Source organism: Mirounga leonina, unplaced genomic scaffold, assembly GCF_011800145.1.
Source record: "Mirounga leonina isolate KUSES-001 unplaced genomic scaffold, KU_Mleo_1.0 Mir_94, whole genome shotgun sequence".
Lineage (NCBI taxonomy): Eukaryota > Metazoa > Chordata > Mammalia > Carnivora > Phocidae > Mirounga > Mirounga leonina.
The window spans coordinates 48,548,794-48,557,287 of NW_023270855.1; the positions used below are offsets into that span (position 1 = coordinate 48,548,794).

The 8,494-nt window shown below is 38.6% G+C and overlaps 1 pseudogene; it reads right to left on the bottom strand.

Annotated features, from left to right (window-relative positions):
- Positions 1–7,028: 7,028 nt before the first annotated feature.
- Positions 7,029–7,993, bottom strand: LOC118005595 (annotated as a pseudogene).
- Between the last annotated feature and the right edge of the window lie 501 nt (positions 7,994–8,494).

An 8,494-nucleotide genomic window follows, 5' to 3' on the forward strand; every position in this document is an offset into this window, starting at 1 on the left:
CTAGTCATGGGGCTTTATGATCCTCATTAGGATCCTGTTCTCATATCAGTTCAGAATCCACAGTATCCTTGGCACAGAATAGTAAGGCGAAATTGCTTATGAAAAACTCCCTCCAAGTGTAATCTGCAGAAAGACAAATTTGCATAAACCAAATGACTTAATATGGGCTCAGTATCAGAGAAGAACTGAAATATGATGAAGTAAAAATTTCAATCATACAATATTTTATTGTGGAACATGTGTTTTTGATGATGTACATCTACTCATTGAAGTGTGGGATATTTGGCATCCATGTGTAAAGGGTTTTATTTATTCGAGTGAAGAATTTATTGGCAGATATTGAGTTATTTAATTGGATGATGTACTGTTTCTATTTGAAAATTTCCAGTGCTGCCTACAAATATTGCTACTCCCATTGCCCTAAACTTAATATCTCCCCCTTTAAAAATGTTGTCATAAACATTATAATGTGAGTGAACAATTGGTGTTTTCCCTCTGTCATTAACTACCTTTTTTATGCTCTAAACTCTCTTCAATCCTATGATCAAAGGATGACTCAGACAAGAGCTGGAATTCCTGCCCAGTAATGCTCTGGGAATGGAAAGTTGTGACTGAGGGTCCCCCAAGTTATTCCTGCAAAAACATAGAGATTTTTTCAAACTCTACCAGTTACCTGGATGGGAATCTCAGTGGTGGTCACTTTTTAGTATAGTTATCTGAAATAACTGTGAATAACCAGGCGATTATGAATACATCTTTCAAATACCAGAACAAATGTCAAAAATAAGAAGCAGTATATTATTAATAATATTCTCAGCTCTGTTTATACTGATTATTGTATCAGTCAGCTATTACTGCATAAAAGCCATGCCAAAAGGAAACAATATAATATTTTTTTTCTTTTTTTAATCACATGGGAGTCTGTGATGGGGAAGTCTTCAGGGCTCTGCTGGTCTCCTCATGAGGCTGCTGTCAACTGTGGGTCAGCTGGAAGTGCTCTGCTAATCCTGGCCGTGTTCTCACATTTTTTTTTAAAGATTTTATTTATTTATTTGAGAGGGAGAGAGATAAAGAGAGAGAGAGCTGGAGGGATGGGCAAAGGGAGAGGGAGAAGCAGACTCTCCCCATGTGGGGTTCAATCCCAGGACCCTGGCATCAAGATCTGAGCCTAAGGCAGACACTTAACCAGCTGAGCCACCAAGGTGCCCTGTTTCTAGGATTTGTCCATTTCTTCTAGGTTGTCCAATATGTTGGAGTGAAAATATTCATAGTGGTCTCCTATGATTGTATTTCTATTCTAGTGGTTGTAAGGTATCATTTTTGCTGCTGATTTTATTTATTTATGTTTTCTACCCTGTCTCCTTTTTTTTTGGTCTAACTAAAAGTTTGTCAGTTTTGCTAAGCTTTTCAAATTATTTACTCTTAGCTTTGTTAATATTTTCTACTGGTTTTCTGGTCTATATATTATTTCTGTATGCTCTAATATTTGGTATTTCTTTTTCTCTGCTGCTTTGGACTTAGTTTGTTCTTGTTTTTCTAGGTCTTTGAATCATAAAGTTATTTACTTAAGTTTTTTTTTCTTAATGTTGGCATTTATTGCTGTAAACATCCCTCTTAGAACTGCTTTTTGCAATATCCCATAAGTTTTGATCGGCTGTGTTGCCATTTTCCTTTGATTCAAGATTTTTAAATTTCCTTTTTGGTTTCTTTTTTCACCCATCAGCCATTCATGGTTGGCATGGTTTAATTCCCACATATTTGTGAATATCTCACATATCTGTGCCCTTACTTTTGTTGTAGCATTATTCACAATAGCCAAGATGTGGAAATAGCCCAGTATCCATTGACAGATGAATTAACAATGATGGCATTTTGGTACAATGGAATTCAACAAATAAAAAAAAGGAAGACATCCTGTCCTTTGCTAAAATATGGATGGACCCCGAGGGCATTATGCTAAGTTAAATAGACAGACGGAAAAAGTAAAATACTGTATGATCTCACTTATATGTGAAATACAAATATCTGAACATGTAGAAACAGAGAGTAGGTTGATATTTGCTGGTGGCTGGGGTTTGGGGAAATGAGAAGATGCTGGTGAAAGCCTACAAAACTTCAGTTATAAGATGAACAAGTTCTGGGAACTTAATGTACAACATGGTCATTTTGGTTAACTATATTGTGTTGTACAGTTGAATGTTGCTAACAGAGTACATGTTCTTACAACAAAAAGAAATGGTAACTACATGAAGTGATGGATGTATTCACTAACCTATCGTGGTGATCACTTTACAATGTATATGTATATGAAATCACCAATCACAAATTTATATATCAATTACATTTCAATAAAGCTGGAAAAAATATTCCTATGTCTCTGCCTTCTATTTGCCTTTCAAATATCACCTCCTTTCGGCAGTACCCTCCCCATAAAAAAATAAAAAATACTACCAGGATGAAAACTATTTTGAATATGTCATTGGGAAGGTCTATCAATAGGAAAACAGTATCTACATTAAAGATGCCATGAAGATGGTATCAGTGATACAACAGTTCTTAGCTCCATCAATCAGTGAGTTAGATACAAGATCCCTGGTCTCTCTGAGGCATCTGGAAAGAAAACTTATTTCTTTGATATTTTCTTAGACTAAGAATGGTGATCTGGGTGCCTGGGTGGCTCAGTTGGTTAAGTGACTGGCTTCGGCTCAGGTCATGATCCTGGAGTCCCAGGATCGAGTTCTGCATTGGGCTCCCTGCTCAATGGGGAGTCTGCATCACCCTCTGACCATCTCCCCTCTCATGCTCTTTCTCACTCTCTCTCTAAAATAAATAAATAAAATCTTAAAAAAAAAAAAGAATGGTGATCTATTGGCAAGGGGTGGGGAGGAAATATTTACCATTGGAGGAAAGCTTGATTCTCTGGAGTAGAATTTCCATAACTGCCCAGTGGACACATAATTCAGTTTCACTGTCTTCTCTGAGATCATTCCATTGCTGAAGGTGGACATGGACGTGAAAAATTTTGGATTGAAATTTACACTAGTGGTAGACTGTTTGCAGAGATGGACCCACATCCCCGACTTTCTCGGTAGCCATGTCTTTGGCAGTGTGTGCAGCACCTTCCATCAGGTTGTGGAGACTATTCCTCCACCTTTGATCTGGGCTGGATTAGGACAGTTTATGTGCTGTGGCCAGCAGGATATGATGGGAGTGACAGTGCACCTTACAGCCTTGGTGCATTTCTCTGCTTTGTCTTGGGACTCTGCCTCCAAAAAGTGAATTAAGCTGGTTGGCTGCCAGAGGAAATGAGGTCATGTGGAGCAGAGACCAGTTGTTCAAGTCAAGGCCACCCTGGATCAGCCACAGCTCACTAGCCAAGCCCCAGTTATATTAGAATGCCCTGTGGAGATCAGCAGAGCTCACCCAGCTGACACACAGCTGACTTAAAGCTGTTGAAGAGTTGAAAGGATATTAGAACAACTCATCACCATGCAATTCTACTTGCTACTAAAGTCATTATATCAAGCCATTTGCTTTCAGGATGATTTGTTATGTAACAACATTCATGATCACTTTGTTATTCAAGTTTATTTTGGGTAACTTACAAAGTAACTCTAGGGCACTTGGGTGGCTCAGTCAGTTGAGTATCCCACTCTTTGATTCAGCTCAGGTCATAATCTCAGAGTCATTGGGTCAAGCCCCACCTTGATCTCCCAGCTCAGCAGGGAGTCGGCTTGAGATTCTCTCTCTCCCTCACCCTCGGCCCCTCCCCCCATTCTTGCTCTCACTCTCTCCATCTCAAATAAATAAATAAATCTTAAATTTAAAAAAATGACTCTAATGAGGATCCATTTCAGGTACCAACTAGTGTTTGGAAGGACATGCATTTTTGTGGAGATTAAAGTGTGATTCAGACTCATGTAACTACTCAGGAATTCATGCTCTGTCTTGCAGAGACATCTTGATTTTAGCCCAATGAGACTCATTTTCAGCTTTGACCTCCAGAACTGGAAGAGTATAAATATGTTTCTTTTAACTCCTCAGTGTGGTGATTGATTGTAGCAGCAACAAGAAAGTGACAGACATTTTTCCAATAAAATTTTCTTTGAAGAAACTAATTTAAACCTCTCAGTTCATTCACTTAGCTTCCTCGGGTAAGCACATTTTGTGCTGAAACCCTACCTTCAGTAGTAGAAAAATCTAAAGTCAGTTTGGAGATATTCAGCCTGTTTTACTGGTACATGGAAGTTCTTGCATAAATGTCAATGTGGTTCTGTCTTTGAGAAGCAATGCATTGTTAAAATTAAGGCCAGCTGGGGGCACCTGGGTGGCTCAGTCGTTGGGCGTCTGCCTTCGGCTCAGGTCATGGTCCCACGGTCCTGGGATCGAGCCCCGCATCGGGCTCCCTGCTCCGCGGGAAGCCTGCTTCTCCCTCTCCCACTCCCCCTGCTTGTGTTCCCTCTCTCGCTGCGTCTCTCTCTGTCAAATAAATAAATAAAAAATCTTTAAAAAAAAAAAAAATAAAAAAAAAAAAATAAAATAAAATAAAATTAAGGCCAGCTGTTCTACTAAATGTTTTTGTCTAAATTTCTACATTCCTAGTATTTTATGCAAATGCAAATGTTTGTTCTTTTCACTTCTTAACCCTCAAGTTTCTCTAAAGCTTTCTTTCAACACAATAGATAGGTGATAATGGGTTATAATGAGGGTCATGAGCCTTGTACATGTACATCCATGCATGTGTGTTTTCTTTAAATAAATTGTATATGAATATACATACATTTACATACACACAACATTTAGTCTTGAACATTCTTTGTCCCACAAAGTATTTCCTCACATTTCATCTTTCCTTACAACATTCTGTGAAGTTAGGTTTATGAATCCGCATTGCCTTCAGAAGAAAACATAGGCTGGAGGGATTACATCTTAAGAATTGCATAATGAAGCAGAATTTATTGTGCATCTTCCTGAGTTCTATGGAAATGGAACCATGCACTATGTACCCATGAGTTTTCAATGATTATTTTAATTCCTAAAGTTGTACACTTTAAATATGTACAGATTATTGCATGTAATAATGGTCCAATAAATTAATTAGAATTTAAAAATTCTAGTGGTGCATGACTCAGAGTCAGAAATGGAGCATAGTTAGCTGAGTCACACCTAACAGGGTGGGAGAGCTCTTCTCCAACCGTGGAAAAGCAAAGGTTCACATGTGGATATTAAAAGAGTGGAATTAAAGTAAACAATTCACATTTGATAAACTCATTTATTTTGTAACTAGAAGATGCCTACATATATAAAGGAGCAAAATGACATAAATTGGATCAAGACAGAAGAACACTACAGCCACATACTTCATGGATGAGCCTTAGAAACACAATGTAGAGATTCCCAACTTACTTCAGAATCATGAGGAGCCCTGCAGAGATCAGAACAACCCCCTCCCCTACAATCCCTTTCCATAACAAAGGTATCATAATAAGCCATTTTTTAAAGGTTTTATTTATGTACTTGAGAGAGAGAGAGCAAGCTAGAATGAGAGTTTGAGGGTGGGGGGACAGACAGAAGGAGAGGGAGAAGCAGACTCCCCACTGAGTAGGGAGCCTAATAGGGGGCTCTATCCCAGGACCCCAGAATCATGACCTGAGCCAAAGGTAGATGCTTAACCAACTGAGTCACCCAGGCACACATATATTAAGCCATTTTATTTTAGGATGCTTTGTATGCAACAATAACTAACTGATACAATAATCAAATCAGAACTGACAGCATTTGTAATAATCTGATTCTTTTTATTCTAGGCAATTATTTTGATAATTGAAGGTAGCCTTCATGACTACTCTGTTCTTGAAGTTTATTTCATGTAACTGTATAAAAAAATGACTCCTTAGAGGCCCCTTTGAGGTAAAATGGAAAGGTGGGAAGGACATGTATGTGTGCCCACAACTTGTGACTCTGAACCACATCCTGGACAGGACTCAAAGCTTGCTGGTGAGTCATCCTGTGATTATCAGGATCATATATAGTGGATGTTACTGATATGGTTAATTTGCTACCCCTTTAGTAATTATGGCAAAATTTCGAAGGGTGAGAGATATTTCATTTAGAGAAATGGAAGGAATCATATTTGTATGTAGCACTGGAAATGTTCAACCAGAACCAGAAAATAATTTGATAAAACCCCAAACATGCCACCAGTCTTTCATTTTAATGAATACACCTTACAAGTGGACCCTGATATTCCATAAGTCAATGACTAGATGAAGTGCCTGAGAAAGAAATATTTTGCATAGCAATAAATATATAATTTAGTATTTTGCCTCATCATTCTTAAAACCAGGTTTGATTCTAAGACCATATTATGTCAATCTTTTTTTTCCATATTTGTCTTTCTGTGTAGATTCCACTTGGAGACATGTAATTTATTATCATATTTTTTGCCAGTGACTATGGCAGGCATGGTGTGTTAACAGAACAGGATCCTAATGTGTAGAAAAATTCCCATGATCAGCTATAGCGATCAGTACGCCAATGTCTGCATTCTCTCTAAGAGCAGTTAAGGTAGTGATATACAAAGGAATGATGTTCACAAAAGGGAAGTACAGTGGTCTCAGATTTTTCTCTGTTATAAACGTACATAAATAGCTGTGGTGACCAAGAGTAGATTTTTTCCACAGGAGTAGTATTCAGTCAAACAAAAGAAAAAATACTCACTATGATCTATTTTATTTGCCAAGAAATTATTCTTAACAGCTTAATGTAATCCTTTGAATAAGTAAGAATGTCCAAATATTTCACATCCAAAGTTAGGAATGACATTGAGACATAGGAAAATGACAAAGGGAAAATCTTTTGGATATCAGAGATATCACAAATCTTAAGAAAATGAGTTACATATATTGTACAAGACATTGAAATCAAAAACATAGAAATTCTAGGAAATAAGCTAAGGAAGCAAGTTCTACTTCCACAATATACATCAAATAATCACAACTTCTGACTCTAAGTCATTTGCTCTGCAATCATGGGCACTTCAGGCCTCGGACAATTGGTCCTTTTAGAACTGCCATCCCAGAGAATCTCATCAGAACCTTCTTTATGTCTTTATTTCTCAGGCTGTAGATGAAGGGGTTCAGCATGGGTGTGACCACCATGTACATCACCGAGGCTACTGCACTTGAGTGGGAGCTCTGGGGAGCAGCAGAGCTAAGGTACACTCCTAGGCTGGTACAATAAAGTAAGGAGACAACCGAGATGTGAGATGCACAGGTGGAAAATGCTTTATACTTGCCCTGAGATGATGAGATCCCAAGTATGGAAGAAACTATCTTACAGTAAGAGTAAAGGATCCCAGCGAGGGGAGCACCCCCAGCAGCACAGCTGCAAAATACATCACCGTGGTATTAAGAACAGTATCAGAACAGGCAAGTTGTATCATCTTATTGAGTTCACAGAAAAAGTGGGGGATTTTCACCTCTGTACAGAAGGACAGCCACAACACCATTAAGGTTTGTAACAAAGAATTCAGGATGCTCATGATCCAGGACACCAGAACCAGCAGTCCACAGAGCTGGGGGCTCATGATGACCATGTAGTGCAGGGGGTGACAGATGGCCACAAAGCGGTCATAAGCCATCACAGTCAGGAGGAACATGTCTACTTTTGCAAAGAGTATGAAAAAATACACCTGGCTGAGGCAGCCTGCATAGTTAATGACCTTACTGTGAGTCTGGATGTTCCACAGCATCTTGGGGATGGTGGTGGAGGTAAAACAGATGTCTATAAAAGATAGGTTGGAGAGGAAGAAGTACATGGGGGTGTGGAGGTGAGAGTCAGAGCTGACGGTCACGATGATGAGAAGGTTTCCAAACACAGTGATCAGGTACATGGAGAGGAAGAGTCCAAATATGAGGGGCTGCAGTTCTGGTTCCTCCGATAATCCCAGAAGAAGAAACTTTGAAATTCCTGTATTGCTTCCTGGGTCCATTGTTGGAGATGACTACCAGCACAGGGGAAAATAACATGATTAATTTTCACACAAATGGGCATTGCTCACATTGTGGAAATGCTAACATTTACATTTTCCATTCAAGAAACTAATTTCAATATTTTGTGAATGGATTTGGGCCCCTTGAGGGTATCCCCAGTTCCTCTCTGATTAGGAATTTCCTTCCCAACATCAGATGTTCCCCAACAGGTCAGGTATTATAAAGTTTAAATAATAAATCATTTCATGCATTTAAGGAATATATAGAGTGTTGACCACGTTTCAGAAATTCCTAATCATAAAGTAGAGGGTGCTGAAAAGCAATAGTCCCTACAATTCAATGATGGTGATGGAAAAGAAGCAGATATAAAGATTAAATAATGGACAGATGCTATAAAAAAAAAACAGAAGCAGGTTAAAAGAGAGAGTGAATGGGGTGTTACGTTGGGTGTTCAGTCAAGACTGGATAAGATGACATTTGAACAGAGACCTCATGGAAGA